The sequence below is a fragment of the Tympanuchus pallidicinctus genome, unplaced genomic scaffold (assembly GCF_026119805.1).
Source record: "Tympanuchus pallidicinctus isolate F22 unplaced genomic scaffold, pur_lepc_1.0 scaffold12, whole genome shotgun sequence".
NCBI classification, from domain to species: domain Eukaryota; kingdom Metazoa; phylum Chordata; class Aves; order Galliformes; family Phasianidae; genus Tympanuchus; species Tympanuchus pallidicinctus.
Window position 1 is genome coordinate 14,281,889 of NW_026294637.1, and position 18,470 is coordinate 14,300,358.

Here is an 18,470-nt window from a genome sequence, read left to right on the forward strand (position 1 = left end):
GTAACCCAAAGTCATTGGTTGTGTTGGTGTAAGGGGTCATTTAGGTTGGACCTAGATGGGACACAGGTAAATGAAGGGCCTGCCTTTCTGAGAGTACTGTGTGTGCTGTTTCAGGGACAGGAGGCACTGAGCTCAGTGCTCACAGTTGTGCACGGGCTGATAGTTTAAATTAGTTCAAAAGGTGGTAACAATTTCTGTGAAACTGTAGGAAAGACATGTGCTGGCATATGGAAACTCCTGTTGTCTTTCTGCCTGTAAGCATGAAGGGGGGTGGTCAGAAGTCCTTGCTTTCACACTCTGCCTTCCCCTTCCATGTGAGAGCACCACCTCAGCAGGCTCCCCCAAACCCTGTCTGATAACAGCTGTGTTTGTAACCAAGTGTCAGGAATGTGGCTTTCCTTTGCCCATATTTATTTGCTTCCTCGAATGTCTTTCCTGCCTTCCTGTTTCTGGAGAGGAGGTGTGGGTGTATGCGTTAAGAAGAATTGCAAATAGGAATGGAAAATGCATGTGAGTCTCTGCTAAATCCCTTTCCTTCTACTGCTTCTTACCAGGTTAATTCTAGTGCTAGTCCAAGTTTCTGTGCTGATATGCTGTTCCCAGGAATCTGTTCTGTATTCCAGTGTGTTGTTTGGATATGTTTGCCGTCTGAGATACAAGATGGAGTAATATATGCCTTGTTCTGAGTGAAATCTTGTAATTCTTGTCTGGTAATCTTTGCCTGATAGCTGTCTGTCAGGAGGAATTTCAGGATGCAGGTTGATGTGGACCAAAGCGTACATTTGTCTTTCAAAATGGTAGAAATCTCTTTGCCTTTGATGTTATGTAAGCTTGAAATGATTCATCTGAAATAAAGCGGTGCAAATGTGGAAGGCTTTCTTGCTTGTTGCATTGTCTGCTATCTGTAAATGCCTCTTTATCTCGGGAAGAGTGAACAATGGTAAGAAGGCACCGCTGGCAGTTGCTGAGGTCATTGTTCCTGCAGAATGGCCAGTGTTCTGGCTCCTGCCTTTTCCCTCCCAGCATTATGAGGATATCTGCTAAATGACTGGGTTACTGCTCATGTGAGCGCTATCTCTGGCTGTGCATCTAGCTCCATTCACATCGGGGTGGGATTTCTGTCCTGTGTCATACTGTGTGTACGTTTCAGTTTTAAATGGAAGCGGAAAGGAAATGTCTCTTTAACTTCAATGGGAAATTTTGCAGCATGCATTTTGCTAGGCTGAACTTCTAATTACATTAATCCCCTCTTTCACAAATCAGTTCTAGCTTAAATAGCTATTGACAATTAAAAAAAATATTTAAACAAAAGCAGGCAGTCAGGAAAGTCCTGCATGGGCTTTTTTTTCCCTTTTCTAGGATCAAATTGAGAATTTTTGTGATACTTTTTATATTTTTCACTGATGTTATTTCCTGCTTTCTCCTCTGGACTTAAAGAGCATGAAGTCTCCTAGAGCTCCTAGAACTAGCAGAAGTACACTTATTAGTGGATGACAATTAAGTGGTGAAGCAAGCAGGCAGTAGTCATCTGTATAGCAAAAGGGCTCTGTGGGACGGGGTGAAGTAAATAGCATGTGGCAAGTTGCAAATGCTGATACCTGCTGGGTGAGCTCTGTCGTCAGGTTGGTATGTGATGGGAGAGAAACACGTGGGTCAAGCAGCGAGTTGGAGCAGCTGGAATTTACTGCGGTGCTGCTGAGGCTTGTGAGGTAGGCAGGCTGATGGAATCTGCTGTCCTGTTCCGCCTCCCCCACCCCCCATTCCCCTTTTGTTGCTGGAAGATCTTTGAGTAGAACTGCTGGCTGACTTGCTCTGCTGGGAGTGAAATGCTCCGCTTCTGAGCAGCTGGAAGTAAGCATTTCACTTTGTTTTGTAGAATACCCCTTTTCGTAGGGAGTGCCACAAACTTAGCATGAATCCAGGTTTTACTTTCTCTACCTTTTAACTCTAACATGGGCCTTTTATTCAGTAGGTTTATTTTATTCAGTAGGTTTAGCTCATTGTCTGTATGGGGAAAAATCAGTTTTCTGTAGAATGTTCAGCATTTTGGTCCGCTCGCCTTAAAGAAAACAAAAAACCAAACTCACAAAACTCAGTTACTCAAGAGAACACCGTAGGCAGCATCAGGAAAAAAATGTAGTTTCACCTTTTTTTTCTATTGAAAAAGTGGATTTTTTCATGTTTTAATGTTCGTGTATTTTTAAAAATTGTACATGACCTGTAGCTGAGTAAAAGATCACGGCTACAAACTGCTGCCCCGGCCCTGCAAGCAGTGTAATTATGTTGCTTCCAAGCGATAAGCCGAGGCAATTCCCAGATTGCTGAGATGCCTGGAAGCGCTGACCTCTGGGGCGCTCCTGCTATGCGGGGATGGCCGCCGCCTGCGCTGCTGTGCGGGCCTGTCACGTGCGGACCGGCTGCAGGAAGCTTTGGTGCAGCCGTGCTAAGAATGCTTTTGCTGACTGATAGGCACTTAGGCTACCGGCTGTGAAAAAAGCTGGCTCTCATTCCTTGCTTCTAGCCCCCATTTTCTGTAACAATGCTTCTTTCCTGCTGGATGCCGCACTGCTCTCATCTAGGCCCAGCTGTTGACTCGTCTCCGGTTAAATTGTATTCTTCTTAGTTTTCACTTCAAAAATAGTCATGTGTGAGAGTTTTGGTTTGTGTGGTTTGTTTAGAGCTGCTGCAAACAGGCAGCCTGCAAAAGTTGATGTGGTGTTTTAAAGAGTGGGAGGATTAGGGGAGGGGAGTGTGTGACTGGGCACGAAGGGGGAGGGAGAGGATTAGAAAACAATGGTCTTTTATCGTGATGACCAGTACTGTGAGCAGTGGTTTGCTGAAATGGAGCATGCATCGTGGAGAAGTTAGAGATCTAGTGTCTAGTCTTGAATTGCTGGGAAGAGCAGGAATAAGCTGATAAATAAACGTTATCTTTTGTGCGTGATGCTGAACGGCTGTTGTGTACAGTCACTGTATGAGAAGTAGGGCTTGGGCACGAATAGGGAACTAAACTGACTTGATTTCCTTGTTTAATCTCTTCACCTTTTATTTAGTTATATTAACAGCTGATAGTGATTCTTGCAAGTCAGGCACTGAAAGTGGAAAAATAATTTGAAAATGAGAAACTCTAATTGCAGTAGGCTGACTAGAATGTTACAAGGATAAATGGCTTTCTGAATTCGCTTAGAGAATCCTGCTGCTGCTGCAGTTCAGGGAGCTGCACACTCACCTGAATTGGGAGTATAATCCAAACGAGTTTATACAAAAAGAAGCAGAGTCGCCCATTACTAACAAAGAGCAAAGTTTACCAACTCGCAACTTAACCTTTGACTCTACTGATTGTGTTTATATTGAATATAATCTCTTGGTTGCTTGCACCTTGATTCTAAGCCTGTTCGAGCTTTTCAGTAGGTTTGGATTAAACAACAATAATAATTTTCTGCTGAGAAATAGAAAGTGTTCAAGGATTTTGTTGATATAATTTTTAGAGTTGAGCCTTCTGTACAGCCTGTCATCATTGCCTGCTTGGAGGGCTGGTGGTGACTGCAGGTGTTCCCCTAGTTCTGCTGTATCTCTAGTATCTTCCTAAGGCTGTACCTGGAAGGAAGACTTCTCCCCATTCCTGTATTCACCAACCTGAAGCTGTGTGGTGCTATTAATTTCTGCCTCTTTTTTAATTGTGTTGTAGTACAGTTAGGAGAGTGTAATTTTTAGGATGAGTAGAAAGAAATTCTATTAATCACAGTCTGGAAAGTGAGACAAGATTCTATTATGAATGAGTTTAGAAAGATTTGAAATAAGTGGCGCTTTTTGTTAATTTATTAATAACTAGATGATTAGTAAAAGCATTTAAAATGCAGGCTGTCCTTGCTCTGATAATTATGAAAGTATAATTCAAAAATAAGTAATTGCTGGTCTGGACGAACAGAAAACAGATCAGTTTTTTGCAAAATAATCCAATGTGTTGCAGCCAGGATGTAATTCTGGGAATTCACTTAGAAAATTGTTTGGTTTTCTTATTTAATTCTCTGATGCTTCAATGCAGATTGGATGCACTGTTGCCATTAGTGGCAGTGTGGTTGTCTGACACTGCAGTGTGACAGTTGGTGGGCCTCTGCCCTGGGAGGTTTAATGCCTGTCAAATAGTGTGATTAGCTTAAATGTACTTTTTTTCCTAACTTGGATTTTAACCTAGATGTTTCTTATGTTCCAATGTGATCCTGAAATGTCTTCACCTTTTCTGCGCTGTAAGTATCACATTATCTTATAATGCAGTAAATAAAGTAGATCTTATCCAATGGAGTGTTCTGTTTGTTTTCCCTTTGAGAGGAGTGATTTTTGTTTTCTGCTGAAAGGAAGTGTTGGCAAAGATGGTGAAAACTTGCTGCAGCAAAAAGAGAGATGTGACAAAATGATCTTCCTCACCTCCCATCCTTGGCTGACTTCTGAACGTTTTACTTCATGTCACTACAATTATTTAAAAAGTTATTTTTTTGTGCTCTTCTTTCCTATTTATTTCCCTTCTCAGTTTATTAACATGAGCCAGCTGACTGAAAGAGTTGGACAGAGCAGCACAAGTGCCAAAAAAGACTATACAATAACGTACATGCAGGTACATGCACTCCTTCGGAGTGCTGATTATGAAGACAATAAAGCCAAGGCTAGTCTGAGCTAAAGCCTCACTGGGGCTTTAGCCTGCATGCAGAGCTTTTGGACTTGTAACCTAACTTCGGCTTAGGCTTCTGGTCTCCCTGTGGCTCTTTCGCTGCCTCTGATGCTCATTAACACATCAGTAAGGTAGGCTGAAACATCCATTTCTCCAGGGATTTTTTTGTAGGGGTGTTTTTTGTCTTCTGAAGGATGTGTGACATTGGCTCTGGATTTGAAACTTGTTAAGTCTGTGTACCACAAGATTAACTGAAATCTGTTGCAGAATGTCAGCATGTTACATACATTGGTGTAAAAGTGAATTACCTCAGTTGAGAGGAAGTGATGGCACTTGTCTTTGACTTGATCACAACCTGGGACTTGGCTGCAGGGTGGTAATTGCTCACCCCTGGCTTGCGGACTGTTCTCAGTAGTAAGGCTTCAGAAGACAGGTAATCAATGTTACTTTGCTCTTATTTGTCCCACTTCTGGTGTTTTACAGCGTGTTAGCAGGAAGACTGCAGTATAATAATTGCTGTGGTTCTTCACTGTGTTAAGAAATTCAGGGTGGGGCCTCGATGCAACTTCTGTTTTCTAAATGCTTTAAAAATAGGTAGGGGAGTAAGAGGTAATATGAACAAATATTTTTAAAATCATTTCCATTTGAGTATTGTAACAAAAAGGAAGTCCTTTTAGAGCAGTCTCGGTAAGTGATGTGGCTCTACAAAAGGTTGGCTGATGTAACTTCATGGTAGTGGAACAATGCTTCCTTCCCTGTATCTAAGCAGTCTACTGCCTCATGCTCTGAATCATACTTGTCTGGCTACATGGTGAGCCACTTCATCTTATTAACTCAGCAAAAGGCTGATCACTTGTTTTTTTTTCTGGGTTTTAGGGAGCTGAATGGCTGCCTGGAATGTCCTGAGAAATGTAGGACTTCTTGTTACGCTGGTCAGCTGTTAGGGCAGTTAACTCCTGTTTTGTGCAACCACCATTGTGTTCATTTTGTGTCTGAAGATTGTTTGATGAGCCATTTTTTCCTGTAGATCAGTTCCTTTTCCTAGTAGTTCAGTTCCAATTGTGTTTTTCTAACCTCAGCATAGCTCTGATGTCTTGAGCAAGAGCTACAGGTGTTGGCTTAGTGACTAATCCTGTATTGTTTGTAAGAAGTAGCAGGACTGAAACAATAGTATTTCTCAAATGAGCTGTTTCTTTACTGATTTCGAGTCACATACTCAGATTTTCTTGAAGACTCTGATCACAGCTTCCAGGACGCTAAAAAGGGATGTTACACAATAGGGCTTTATAAAATTCCCCTTCTGGTTATGTTCTGATGTATCTGCTCTTGAGTTAGGGGAGATAACAAGGTGGATGGCCTGCCTGTGTAACAGAGTTAGTGTGCTGTCCTACTAACGTTCGTCTGCAAGTGTGCAGACAAGAAAAAGCTAACTTTGCTGTACTATCAGTGGTTTAAGAATTTTGGAATAAAACCCTCGGTGTTATAAATAGGAGGTAGAGTCTTCCTAGCCAGCTGTGTGTAAGAATAAATAAGAATTAAAAAAGAAAACTTGGATGAGGGACACAGAAGAACAGTTTTCCTTCAGTGGGAGGAAGGAGCTAGACCAGCTGATTCTATCCTGACTTGGGTGATTGAATTTAAGATTTTAAACCTTTCTCTGAAAGGTTGTACCTAAGTTGGACTGTCACTTGATGACAGTCAAATGATATCCACATTTGTAAATCATAATGATACTGAAGCTCTTTTCCCTCTTTCTCCCCTCTCCCCCCCCTCTGTTTAGGCTTTTAAGTTCTTTTATCCTAATATAGGGGAAATGTTATCACACTGCCTATGTACGTGGCCATTTTCTTCTTTAGAACCTCTCCTATGGGGGGAAAAAAAGTCATGGAATTTTTTTCGGAGTCATCAACTTCTCAAATAGTTTCGAAAGCCTTCACTATTTTTTCTTCAAGCTGTGGCCTCTGATATCATTTTCCATTACATTGGCTCATCAAACAGACTTGTCTGGTGTTCTGAAGCTATCTCTTAAGGTTTCTTGCTCATCCAAGAAGAATGTTTAGTGGTTGGTTTTTTCCCTTAAATTTAGCTGATTTTGCAGGTTTCTAGGTGATTCAATTGCTTCCTTCCCCATTCTATTTCTTGCAGTTGTGTAACTTGAGAGCTTTTGGAGCAATGGTTGAATGAACTGTGGCTGTAACCTAGGATAAACAGGTAATTGGCTGAAATTATACAGGCATTTGGCCAAACGTATGCTGGCATTTCAGCTTTAACTGAGAGCTTATCCAGTTTCTTCTCCAGTTGGTTGGATAAACAGCTAGAATGTCACTCATGCCTTTTCACTTCGAAAAATGTGCTGAGTAAACTAAATAAACATCTGCCCATTAAGCACAGATGGGAAGGGCTTGCCGAGAGGTGGTTTCGACGGGTAGCATGTCTGAGTAGGTATGTGTAGACTTTTATTTTCAGTCTGTTTGTGAAGTTCCTGTTCTGAAATACACTACATGCTTGTCATCATCTTCGCTGTCATCTGTCTGGCAACTGAGTATTCTTTATGAAATGATGATTACCGCGGGAGAAAGGCATGTGAGAAGCTGCTGTGCCTCTTAAATACAAAGCTTATCTGCCTCTGTTATTTATTGCCTGTTTGATTACTATTTCAAAGTAAGGTTGAAGCTGTGATATCCACTATTACTTGTGTGGGTATGTCTCTGTAGTGATTTTCTGCGGGGGATTTCTCACTTGATGAGTCTTACCTGTGCAAAGTCACAGATTTAAATAAAGTATTTAAATGTAAATAGTTCTTTTCATCTGTGTGCTTATAAAAGGTGTTAAGCTGACTACTCCAGGAGATCATTTCAATGGTTAAATTGTAACAAGAACTCTCCTAAAAACCCCTTTATTTGCTGTTTGACCTGCTGACAGAAGGCTTCATCTGCTAGAATGCTGGTATGTCCAGATTTCCCTTTTTGGAAGTCGTGATGGATGTTAAAGTAATGCCTGTATTTACACAGCTTTATTTTCGTTTCTGTAATCTTCAGTAATTTGGGGCGGGTTGTTGAGAGTCTGTAGGGAGTACAAACTCCTCTTCCTCCTTCATAATTCTGAAAATGAGTCTGAGGAAGCCAAAGCATTTATGAGTATTGCTTTTCATGATGTTGGATGCTTCTTTTCTTGGACTGGTCATGGCTTAGCTAAATTTGCTTATGTTCTCATATTTTTATCCTGTGCTGAAGTAGACTAATATTTTGGTGTGAGGGGACAAAAAAACAACCCAAATCCTTACCTCTGTCATGAGACAAATGTCAGTTAAGTGTTGAAAAGTACTGTACACAAGGAGAAATAAGCTTACTGCTTTATCTTGCACATTTTCCTGTAATATTTAAGAAGTTTGCTTCTAAGAAAAAATGGCAGCACTGTGCTATGTAAATGCAAACTGATATATGCTCCTGGAGACATAATGTGTTCACTATTTCTGACACAGAGTTCTTTAGAAATCACGTCTAGACAGCTAGAATGTGTCTTCAGTTTACTTGCCGTGTAGCTGTAAGATGTAAAGCAGAAGTGGAACAGGAGAAGAGCTTTGAAGTATACTTGTTCTGTTTTGTCTTGTAACAAAGTTCTTCTAATAACAACAAAAATCATGCAGCAGTCCTCAAACTCTGTTGCTGATTTATGAAGGCTCAGAAAAGATGTGCTGTCACAGAAATGACTTCCTGGATCCTTGACTTTCAGATACCAAAGACACTGGCTGCTGTTGGCGAGGAAGACCTGAGGGCAGGAAGGTGGCAAGTTGTTGTGCAAGCCGTTCAGCCCTATGTTAGTGATGTGATATACAGCTCAAGAGTTACAGGGCTGAGTTGAGAATGCGGGGTTTAGAAATGCTGCGTTTGCAGTGTGGAAGTTGAGAGGAGCTGCCTTCTGTGCCACAAAGAGCAAGGAGTGCTGGCGTGTGGAGGGGTGAGCTGAAGGCTGTATAAACCTGATCCTTTTTCAGTTTGCAAACCAGAATGTCATGCTGATGAAATTTTGATTCTTGTGGTTTTGAAGTTGAAGTGGAAACTGAACTTTCTGAAAGGGGGAATTTTATCCTTGTTTGATACCTCACAATTCCGAAGCCCTTCATTTTTTAAATACAGTTCCTGGTAGTTACAGATGCACTTATGGCAGAAAGAAGCACAGCACATATTTTAAAGTAGCCCTAATCATTTTGCCCATGTAATTTATTGCCTAATTGGGAATGTGCATTCCAGAATGGTGATGAAGGGGCGCAATGCAGTTTTGATGAAGAATATAATCCTGTGTTCTTTATATAGTCTGATTTACTGTGCAGATGCAGAAACTGTGGGAAGAGAAGTTACACTGCTGTGTGTTCAAAGCAGCTGTGGGGAGGAGACAGCAGTTTGTTTTGCTTCTGTATTTATATCAACTCTTAAAAGTGGTCACAAAGATATTTTAATTTGAGGTTAGCTTTTGGTTTCTGGTGGTTTTAAGTATGCCAGGCTTAAAGCATGTGAGATTTTAAAGCAAGTTAAACGGTGGATTGGGATCTTTTTTGTTGTTGTTTTTGCTATTTGTTATCATCTTAAATGATCAGCTTGGGAAAAGGAAGATGAAGTTTAAGCTGCAGCACAAAGACCTCCAAGCTGTATGTCGTAGCAAATTTTCTGCTATTTCCTTACTTACAAAGCTTTCTGAACTTGTATGATAAGTGTTACATAAAATTTGGTGTGTTAATTGAACTGCAGTGGTCAAAATAACTGACAGGCAACCAAACGGCACTTACGGAGAGAGTGAGTTTTTGTCTGATATCAGGTGTGATGTTTTGCCTTGAGTGTGTAAGGCAGAGTGCTGCAAGGCAGTTCTGACCTGGTCAGCAAAGAATGCTGCAGAGTTAATTCCCTGCTCCCTTCCCCTGCTTTGATGTGCAAATTGAAAAGGAAACAGTAGCTGTGAGTCTGTGGGGTGGGATGGGAAAAGGCACCATGGTTATGTATGTCTGAATACGTTCAGAGTTTAATTTGAAGCCTGTGTAAAGCCTCTTGTCCACAAATTGCTGTTATTTTCTTCTAGAAACTGTAGCCAATGTCTCTCCTAACCTGGTTGAGTTAGGAAATGACTGGGGTGTTCTTTGGCCTGGCCTTCCTGGCGGCCCCTGGATTGTTAGGGTGGGATATGGATGCAGTCAGCAAAGAGGAAATCCAAAACCAAAAATCCAAGAGCATGCTGCTGTTGAAAAGGCTTGCTTTACTTTTCATCTGAAGTTTTAATATATGGCAATTTGCGTCCAATTTTTTTTTGGGGGGGTGGGGGGAATCTGCAAATTGGAAAAGGTTGTAAACCACTGGTACAGGGAAAGGCAAGGCTGGGATCACTGCCAGCAGAAAATCAGGGGAGGATTATAATCAGGCAGCTGTTTGCACTGGGCGGTAGCTCAGGCCTGCGTTCATTGCCTCTTGCTTGGTCCTGGCTCCCTGGTGGGATTGGTTTTGCTGCTGTTTATTCCTACCACAGCTTCTCATCACCTTAGAAAGGTGTTTCTGGCTTGGTTGTGGTGACATGGGTGTTCCTGCTGCTGTTGCATGTCACTGGAAGGGGAGGGAGAGAAACATGTGGAAATGTTTTCCTGGTTCTTCCTTGCTTGTGGAGCTGCTGGTATTTTTCTCTTGTGCTTGTTAGAGGCCATGATGTCTGAACAGATGGAAGCAATGATTATTTTACTTTTTTTTTAATGGGTAGATAATAAACTGGAAGGTGGAAAAATATGTATGTGTATATTTTCCATAAAAGCGTGTTTGTGAAACTTTGATAACAATGAATCCTGTTTATCTTTCTGAAGGGAAACACCCATATTTTTCAAACCCCTGTGTATGGTTATGTTTAAGTTTGGGAACAAATGTGCAATAAACATGGAAGGACTGGATGTGAAGAAACTGTACTGTACTTTTCTTACTACCTACAAAACATGACATATCCCTTGTAAAGCAGCTGGTGCTATGGCAATAACTGCAGGTGCACATTGCTACGTGTGTTCTGTGCTATGTCTGCTCCTGTGTTCGTGGTTGACAACCCACCAGAACAGGTTTCCATTTCTCTTCTGTTAGTTTCTCTGCCTGCCTGCTCCTTCTGCACTCAGCCCCTTGGCTCCTTGATTCGGTTCAATTGGCTTTGCAAACAGAGGAGAGCCTGCCCTGAAAATGTGAGCAGTGCTGAGCTGAGGTTGCTGCTGCTGCTCCCAGCCCTTTGTGTTGGCAAACAGCAGCCCACGAGTGCTGTTCTTCCAATTCTGCTGGTTCTGATGGAACAGGTTGCTTAAACCCAGTGGCTGCTGTGCCTTGCTCTGCAGCGGCGTTGGGTGCCCACTCACCGGGTTCACGCAGGACCCATTTCCCCCTTCTCCCAGGTGTGCTCTAGCTGAACTTGTACAGTCACTTCCATTTTTTCTCTTTGTTAGTAGCCGATAACTTTAATTGATTTGTTCTGCAGACACTAAACAAAAAGGACTGGTAAAAGATAAGCACTTAAGCTGCAGCAATAAGCTGCTCGTGGGGCCGGAGTTCATCTGTAGGTCTGCAGGCTACCGAGCACAGCATGACGGCTTGCTGCAAACGTAGAGGGACTCTGCTCTGAATTTAAATACTGGTAGCATGCATCAACACTGCTTTGACTTTTTTACATTATATGTTTCTGAACTTGCAGCACTACCAGCTTTTGTGTTAAATCACTGCTGTATTTTAGTTTTGTAATCAGATGTAAGGACAATTGCAGCATGTATGTTTTTTCTTCAGTAATAGTTGATGTGTTTTCTGGAAAACCTCCTTTTTATAGCCAGCGGATTGATGTGTGTATGGCTAGAGACAGAGCAGCAGTAGTGGTGAGAGGTATCACTGAAGAGCTCTAGGTTGTGTCTGCTTAAGCCAGGTAACTCTTCCCCTTTTGCAGAGAGCGTTTTGGAAAACTGGGAAAGGAGTACTTGTGTTACAATGAAGTAATGCAAAATGAGCTTTTATAGTAGGATGGGAATACTCCTGTTTCACAAGGAAAAATGTTGTTCTGCACTTTCCATGCTTGCTGATAAGAAAGTGCAGTTAGGTTGTCCTTGCTGACAGCTGAGCAAGCTGTGCCGATGTGAACCTGTGTGCCCAGGCAGGGTGTTGCTGTGCTGCTCTCATTCTCATCCCTTCTCTCTCATTGATCTCTCATACTTTTTTCTCCTCATCCTTAATTTAAAGGTCAAGGACAAAAAGCTGCTTTTCTCCCTGTTTTGTACCTTTTAAACCAAACTGTTTGTTACTACTGTCTCTCCTTTATACAAAGTCACTAACAACCTTTAACTTGCCCTAATATTTAACACTACTTGCTGTCTCCTCTTTTTTCAAGTCCTGTGTTTCTGTGTGCTTGGCTCTTCATTTACCTCCTTTGAACGTGCAAAGATAATGTAAGCTTGGAATTACAGCTTGTGCTGCAGATGCTTTAGTAACTGTGTGGCTGCTGAAATTGAATCTTCTTAACTGACCCCCAAAATTGGAAGACATCTGTATGCCTGGTTGTAACAAATAGGGAAGGGCACTTCACTCAAAGCTTTGTAATAGTGATAGATGATGCTGAGAGGAAGAAACTTAGTACATCTTTAAAGAAAAATTAACATGTATCATTTCATGTGTGTTGTTGTCCAAGTTCTGAAGATAGCATGGCATCTGTAAGTTGAAGTATCATGCAAACCTCTTAAATGTATGTTTGGTCTGAGTGATGCCAGAAAGCTTTGAGCAGTATGTTGGGAAAAGGACTACTGTGTCTTTGGGGGATATGGTTGCCTCTCCAGAGGCTCTCATTTAACAGATCTTCAGAGTGTAACAGCTGAAGAGGATGTTTACCTGGTGCAGCGTGTGGTAACTGAGTAATGATCTTCTGGAGGAGAAGCAAGGTCACAGCCTTCTTGCTTACAGTGAAATTCTTGAGCACTGACTGTTGCTCTGATCTCCAGCTACGTGTTTGCAACTTTTGGTGTCCATATCTCACACTTGTATGCACTTTATCTTTTCATTTTGAATTAAAAAGTGATATCCAGGTGCATGAAGTTGACTCAAGTTTCCTAAATAAAACTGAAATAGTATGATTAAGTTTTCTTACATAATGATGAGACAAACTGATAAGGAGCCAACTCGGGTAGAATCAGCTACGTGTGGCCACGTAGCATGCAGGAACATAACAAGGGAGCAGAGGGTAGGGTTATTTCTGAGAATGGAAACTAGTTGCAGGGCAAAGTGTGCTGCTTAAGCAGTTTTTGGTGCTAAAATGATGCTTTTCAGGCAGCACTTGAAGATGCAAAGAGTTAAAACATTAGATGGTGTTTCTTGAGAATCTTGTCTTTGAACTGGAGAAATTCACATCTGAACTAAAGATGATCTCTAAAGAGAAAATGAATGCTTTCAGCAATATATGAAAGCTATAACCTAGTTTTTTTTTAATCTTTGTCCTAATAATGCTGACTTCAGTCAGTATAATGGAGAAATTAAAGACAAAAAAAAAAAAAAAAAAAGCCTACCTGTGGCAGTGGCGTCATCACTCCTGGATGCAAAGGCAAGGCAATAAGCTGTATTCTGTATTTCTCTTCTGTTGTGATTTTTGGTTCCATTTTGCTAGTGTACTAGCCTGGAAGTCATGATCTTTGAAATGCTGCTTGCCAGCACTTGGGAGTTTGTGATTGTACATGATTTCATTGCCAGCTGGAAAGCAAAATGGAAAGAAGCAAAACAAATGAGGATCCCAAATTCTAAAGCAATTTTCCCACGCCTTAGAGATCATGGAGCAAGTAAGCTTTCCTTAGCTGATGGCAGATACTGTTAGCAGGGTGTTTGAGTGCTGCTCTTCAGCACCTGAAGTAACCTGACCTACGACTGAGATGCATCTTTGGGGTCTTTATGTTCTGGTTTGTTTTGCCTTACTACAAGTTTCCTGAGTGTTGTTCTGTAATAATAGCATTCAGCAAGCCTATGACATAAAAACTTCTATAAATACTGCGCTATAACTGGATTATAATCCAGTTTTGATTTTTTCTCTTTAATATTTTCTAAAATTTTCCTTCTACCCAAATGCATTTTTCCCCCTAGCTTCTGCATATTTTTGACACTTGAGGGTTTCTAGAATGTCTGAAAACTTTCGGAACTAGAGTCTGCTGATTTAAGTGTTGCCTCCATGGGCAACAATAGCCAAGGAAACCTGTGGCTGTGCAGAGAGCTGGGTGAGGTTTGGGCTGAGAGGCCATTCTGAGAAAGGAGTCTTGCTTGCTTCTGGATGCAAACAGCAAGTTCCAGCAGTGTGCAGCTTGCTGTGCCTGTCCTGCCTCTGAGCACCCTCTTCTCTGAGTACACAAGCTCTAGAGCTTGTCTCCCAGTGCTTGAAATAGCTTAGGTATCAAGTTAGAGTTCAGTGGCTCTAGGGTAGCTTGGAGAGTGAATGTGAGGTGGTGAGTATCTTGCATAAAGAGTATGTAAGAAAAAGCTCAGATTTTTCAATTGATAAAATCAATCTGATAGTAGGGTTCTATCCTCTCTGTACTGGTTGCAGTGAAAAAGGATTTTTAATTAACAGAGGCCTTTGTGGTATCCACATAAGACAGTTGGAACAAAGCTGCTGGAGTATATGGTGGTTATAGAGTAAGCAGTAAGGACAGAGGTGAGTGTCTGCAGGAAGTTCTCTTGGTTGGTGCTGGGAACAGTGCACTGCTCCAAGTGTGTGCCGAGAGATGGCGTGTTTGGGGGGGGAAGTGACCTCTTCATTTTCTGCTCTAGCTGGCTGAGGAAGATACGGTTTCCTTCTGTGGACTTCCTCAGGAAGCCATTGTTTGGGCTATTGCCTTTAGGTCTTTTTTTTTTTTAACTGAATGATAAATATAATCCAGTAGTACTCAAACCTGCAGAAATTCTTACAACAGCTCCAAATGCTAGTTGTTATGGTACAGACTTTATTTCTTGTTCCCTAAAGTGCAATCAATCAAAATGGATTGATTCTGCATTTAACCTCTAGAATTCAGCAATAGAATTCTGTTGAACTTCAGAAGTTGACTTCTCCAAAGAATAATTCTGAGAATTAATTTTTGAAGCCAGATAGAAATACTGATTTTTTTTTTTTTTTTTCCCCATCATTTGATACAGTCCATCAGCACTTCTTTTTTTTCTTTTCTTTTCTTTTTTTTTTTTTTCCCCAGTATCTCAAATCAGGAAATAGTTTCTCAAAGTTACTGTGACCTTCCCTTCTAGGACAATTAGAAATGCTTTTGCAAGTCAATTTTTATTGGAAGTAAAGGTAGACACAAGCTACAACGTGATGCTGTAAGGTTGGAGTGATGATGCTCTGTACGTAATGTGTCAAAACTTGCTCATAATTGAGCAAATTATCACTAAACTTAATCCATCCTTCTTGACACAGTTAACTTCACTTGCAAACGTAGTTCAGATGAAGTAAGAATGATGATTCCTCTTGTAAGCTCCCTTAAACTTGCAGAGAAGCTTGGAAAGTTTCTTCTGGCTCTGATTGCAAAAGCAGATGGCAGCTTTGACTTCAGTGTAGCCATCTTGTAAGTGCAGAAGTCTGAAAAAGTGAGCGTTACAGTGGAAGAAACTTCACCACAGGAACCTTGCATTATTTTTAGGCATGAGATACTGGTTTCTCTAGCTTGAATTGCATCTTTCCAAATGTGATCTTGAACTGTCTTCTGCAGCCTGCGGGTAGATCTGGTGCTGCTGCTGACTGCAGCTTTCCCAACTGCAGGAGTGGCAAAGGAGCAGTGCTGTTCCAGAAGCATGGCAGCACTGGCAGTCAGCAAGGCTTTTGTTCCTGGATGGTGCTTGGAGGAAAAATCTCGGTGCATAAGTACAGAATTACTCATTTGGGAAAATTGTATTGTGTGTGTATTCATGTACCCAGAAATGCACAAAGAAAAGAGTGGTATGACAAAGGCATATTAAAAAAAAAAAAAACAAAAGCACAGAGGGACAAAGTGGGGGTGGAGGGGAAGGTTGGGGAAGGAAAACACCAGCCTTAGAAAAGAAACAAAGAAATGTAGCGGATAGGGGTACAAAAAAGTTGTACCTCGTGAAGGACTCTAAGCCCACAAAGGGAGCTTCATGAAAAGATGCTTAGTTAGATGAATTTATATCTCAGAGCAATACCAAAGATCAAGAACTTCAATTATTTGCATATTGATGAATTGCAGTCTCATGTATATCTTCTTGAAAACTGAGAAGACAGTTTCAGGAGCCATCTACAGAACTGGTGGTTCTACTAACAGTTTGCATAAAGGTGATTCACATGAGCTTAAGGAAATTTTGATTTAGTAAAGCATAAGTATAATGTAAACTATTCTTTTTAATACTGAAGTCATGATAACTATCCTTTCCTTCCAGTTTCTCTTAGAGAACCACAGCCAATATAGATACAGCATGAGTCTACAGATTTACTTGGCCTCTTGCATTACGAAAATTCTTAATGGTTTCTGTTGAGTTATTCCAGCCCTAGACTGTAGCATCTCATTGTCGTATTCCTGGTTTCTAGTGGTGTGTATTTGCTTTCCTGCTGAGTCACCTCATTTTCCCCAAATCAATATTGGTAATATCGTCTTGAATACCACGTTGGCAGCAGCATGCAGCAGGGCTGGTGCCATCACTGCTAACTTAACGTTGTCTGCCCCCACCTCTTAATTAATAGCTGCTTTTTCTACACACTTGGGATTTACCTATATCCTCACAAGAGGTGTGAAACTCAAATGTTCACTGCAGAATACAGCATTAGCATACCCACAGTGTGGGTCATGTCGAAGAGCAGCATCTCAATGGAGACCTTGGCTGATGGAGAGCAGCAAGAGCTAGTTTTTGTGCCTCAGCTGTCAGTGCCTGGTGGGATGAGCACCTCTGTGAGTCTTCGTCAGACTTTTCAATCATCTGTGAGTGAAGACAGTTCCTCACAGACAAGAAGCAAACTCACTTATGCAGTTTGTGTTAAAGCCAGCAACTCACCTCAGGCTGCCTTTGAACTGTTTTAACTGCTCTGGATTGGACTGTTTGGGCATGCAGAAAGAATGAAAATAACATATTACTTGGTTTGCTATCTGACTAATGGATATTTGATGTTTCCAACTCTTGTGAACTTGAAATGAATGTAGTAGCAAAATCTGGGGAGGCAGTAGCAGTAAATGAAGAGATTACTTAAGTGAAAAACAGAGCAGAATGGAAGTGGAAAGACTGAGCTACAGAAAGGAAACCAATTGGGAAGAAAAGTTAGAAATGGTAGCTCAGTCAGTGAATGAACAGTGAGCACTGTGGCTGCATTGAGAAAGAAAGGTGGATTAAGTTGTGTGGTAGCAAGCAAGTTTTGGGGGTTTGCTTTGTTTTGCTGTGAGGTATGTTGTCTTAGTTCTCAGAAACACGTTGAGTAGACCAGTTTAATTTTTCTTATTTGTTGGAAATTTACCAGCTGGTCTCATATCTTTCCCACTTCAGCATTACCAGTTCTCCCAGCTTCAGCATGAGCAGTGCTTAGCTGGATAACTTGTTATCAGCCTTTGCCGTATCCAGGAGCAGGCAGTGTGTTTGAGCTGTGCCTTCGGGTGCCCTGCTCCAAAAACAAGCAGCAGCAGCTGGCAGCCCTGGAGCTGTGCTGCCTTTTAGCCCAGTGGCTCAAACTGACCTGTAGGCAGGTGCTCTGAATGCAAGGCGAGGGGTGTGACGTGCCTGGGACAGGTGTGGTTAGTGAGCTGTTGGGTTCATTTCTCTGCTAACTGGACTAACCTGATGCAGGTAGGGCTGCCTATTTTGGTTAAAATGTCTATTGCAACTTGTGCAGTCTGTTCTTGTACTCCTGTTTTACCTTTTTCCTAATTGGAGTTATTTAAAAACTTCTCCTGGAAGTTTACATGCCGAGATAATTCTTCATTTGTTGAGATGTTTAGCCTGAGAAACACTTGCCAAAACTAAGACAGAATGAGAGCATCACGAATGGGGAAGGAAATCAGTATTCATTAACCGTGTAGCAAGTGGAACATTCTATTTTGTTTCAGAGATGGCACTGTTTGTGGAAGTTGTTACTGTGCGAAAATTGATCAGATGTGTTTTTAAAATACTTAACTGGAAGGAAAGAATCTAATCTGGGGCTCCAGTTGTGTTGATTTCTAATGCAGAGGAGCACCCTGTGCTGAGTGAGAGAACCGATGGAAGGAGGTGTTTGCCAATTAAGTTGCACCAGAGCTTTTAGGAGAAGTGAACCCTGAAAGAGAAATAAGCTGTAATGTAACACATCCAAGCTGTTGAAATTGGAGCACAAAATGCAGAGAGGAAAAAGACCTAAAGCTTTCTGGGAACATGAGAAGGACTCACTTGTTAAATGTAGTTGCAAATTCTGGTGTGAGAGAAGTGGATTAAGTTTTCATAGATATTCATAGTGGGACTAAATGTTTCTGATGCAGTTTTCTGTAATTATATACGACTGGATGAAAATTGGGAACGTTTTTGTTGTAATGACTGTGTTACTGTAATGATGGTTGAGTTTTTAAAAATGTGCTTCTTTCTGATTGGCTTCAGAGATGTTTCTGCTGTGATTCTGTGCCTTAGTTAGTGGATTGTTTACTTGTGAGAGGATGCATATGGAGCAAAACATGGGATGCTGCCTATGGAAAGGCAGAGAATGTGGCAGCAGGAGAGTTGTTGCTGCTTGCTGTGTATTTCCTGCTGCCTCTCTACCCGTTTTCAAGGCTTTGACTCTTCCATTTTTAACTCCTCCAGCCCATTTTCCCCTTTTCCAAATGTTTTTTGTG

The 18,470-nt window shown here is 41.4% G+C and overlaps 1 protein-coding gene across 9 annotated transcripts in view; it reads left to right on the forward strand.

The window, feature by feature from the left end:
• Window positions 1–18,470, forward strand: part of TJP1 (tight junction protein 1) — a 159,085-nt gene that overhangs the window by 95,619 nt on the left and 44,996 nt on the right. The window lies entirely within an intron of this gene.